Source organism: Penaeus vannamei, chromosome 28 (genome assembly GCF_042767895.1).
Source record: "Penaeus vannamei isolate JL-2024 chromosome 28, ASM4276789v1, whole genome shotgun sequence".
NCBI lineage: Eukaryota > Metazoa > Arthropoda > Malacostraca > Decapoda > Penaeidae > Penaeus > Penaeus vannamei.
Window position 1 is genome coordinate 14026123 of NC_091576.1, and position 2425 is coordinate 14028547.

Sequence of the window (2425 nt, forward strand, 5' to 3'; positions counted from 1 at the left end):
CCAACGACACCATCACCATCACCAACATTTTCATTATTACCAAAATCATAGCCAACGTCACCATCATCACCAACATCATGATCATCATCTTGATCATCAGCATCATCATCACCATCACCAACATTTTCATTATTACCCAAATCATAGCCAACGTCACCATCATCACCAACATCAAGTGAAATAAATTTATGAATATCAGAGATTGCCCTGCCAAAAGTCTACGGGGTGCTATCCACGTTTCACTTACTTGTTAGTCTGGCTTGATGAGGACATTTCAGTAATATGGACAGCTTATTCCTTTCTGCTAAGCCATCAGCTATCTAACCAGGTGTAGCAGTGACGTCAAAATGTTGATTCTAATATAGTGAGTGTTGATAATGACCGTTAAAAGGAAAATATTGATAAGAATAACAATCATAATAATGATGATTTTAAGCATCTTATATGCATATAGATAGATAGAAGGATATATGTATATATATAGATATATATATGTGTGTGTGTGTGTGTATAGATATATATATATATGTGTATGTATGTATATATATATATATATATATATATATATATATATATATATATATATATATATATATATATATACGTATATATATATATATATATATATATATATATATATATATATATATATATATATATATATATATATATATATATGTGTGTGTGTGTGTGTGTGTGTGTGTGTGTGTATGTATGTATATATATATATATATATATATATATATATATATATATATATATATATATATATACATATTTTTATCTATCTATATGTGTGTGTGTGTGTGTGTGTGTGTTTGTGTGTGTGTGTGTGTGTGTGTGTGTGTGTGTGTGGGATACATGCTGTCACCCTGAAAGCTTTGAATCATAAACCCCGATAACAAAAGACATTCGCTTCTTCTCTTCGCCAACACATCCTTCCTTCGCCATATTTTCGCCGAAGACTCTCCTTCCACCCCCACCTACCCCAACCCCAATCCCCCACCCCTCCCCCTCCTCTTCGGACGTGCTAGAAGACGCGAGGACGATTCTCACGCGTCTTCTCAGTACGGTCATCCTCGAAGGTCGATTATCCCGTGAAAATGGCATTGGGAATGGGCCATAATATCCGTGAGCGATAAGGTCTCTTTTTAGTGGTTTCCTTCCTTTTCTTCCCCCAGAGGTTAAGAGGGCGAGAGAAAGGAAGGGGAAGAGGAGGAGGAGGTGGAAGAAGAAGAGGAGGAGGAGGAGGAAGTTGAAGATGATTAGGAAGGGCAGGGACAGGAGGAAAAGAACGGATAGAAGAGAAAAAGAAGAGGAAGATAAATACGAGGAGGGAGATGAAGAAGTGGAAGAGGAGGGGGAGAAGCAGGAGAAGGAAGAAGAAGAAAAAGATGAATAGGATTAGGAGGGGAAGGAGGAGGAGAACGGAGAAGTAGAGGAAGAAAAGGAAGAGAAAGAAATCGGAAAACAAAAAAGCAGAAAAGAGAGAGTAAAAAAAAAAACAGAAAATTAAGAAATCCGAAAGCCTTTAGAGAAAAAAAATTAAAAAAGCAAGAAAACAGAAAGCCTTTTAAAAAATATCATAAAAAAATAAAAATCAGAAAGCCTTTAGAGGGAAAAAATCAGACAAACAAGAAAGCAGCCCAGTTCGCCGGCCGCCCGTGGTCTCGGCGAGGAATTTACCGCCTTCCTCGGGACCCGGATGTGGCCGCTGGGGCGTGCCGGGTGCGCGGGCGGCTGGAGGGAGGGGGGAGGGGGGCAATTCTGCATTTTTCATACGTTTTAAACACATTGCACCTATCATTACTGTAGTTACCCATTATTGCTATTATTGATGTTATTATTGTCATTATTACTAACATTGATATCATTGTTATGGCTGTTGTCATCATCATTATTATCATCATTATTATCATTATCATTATTATTATTATCATTATTCTTTTCATTATTATATTTTTTATTCTTATCATACCTCCCACTATCATTTCTATCATTATCATCATTATTTTGTTAAAAGATTAAATACAATGTTATCATTAATATTATTAACACTATTATCATTATCATCATCATCCGTGGTCATTCTTGTTATCAGTATTAAAGTTTTCAATGTTATCATCATCATATCCATTCCTATCAATATCACCATTCCTATTGTCATCATCCTTTTCATCATCATTATCATTACTTTTATCATTATTATTATTATTATTATTATTATTATTATTATTATTGTTATTATTATCATTGTTATTATTATTGTTGATGTTATCATTATTATTATTGATTATTATCATCGTTATTCCTACTATCATCATAACATAACAATGATTTTCAGCGTGTCACTATAACTCTCATAATAAACAAAAGTAGAATCCTCATTGCTGACATGACGATATGCATCATAAATAAAACCTCA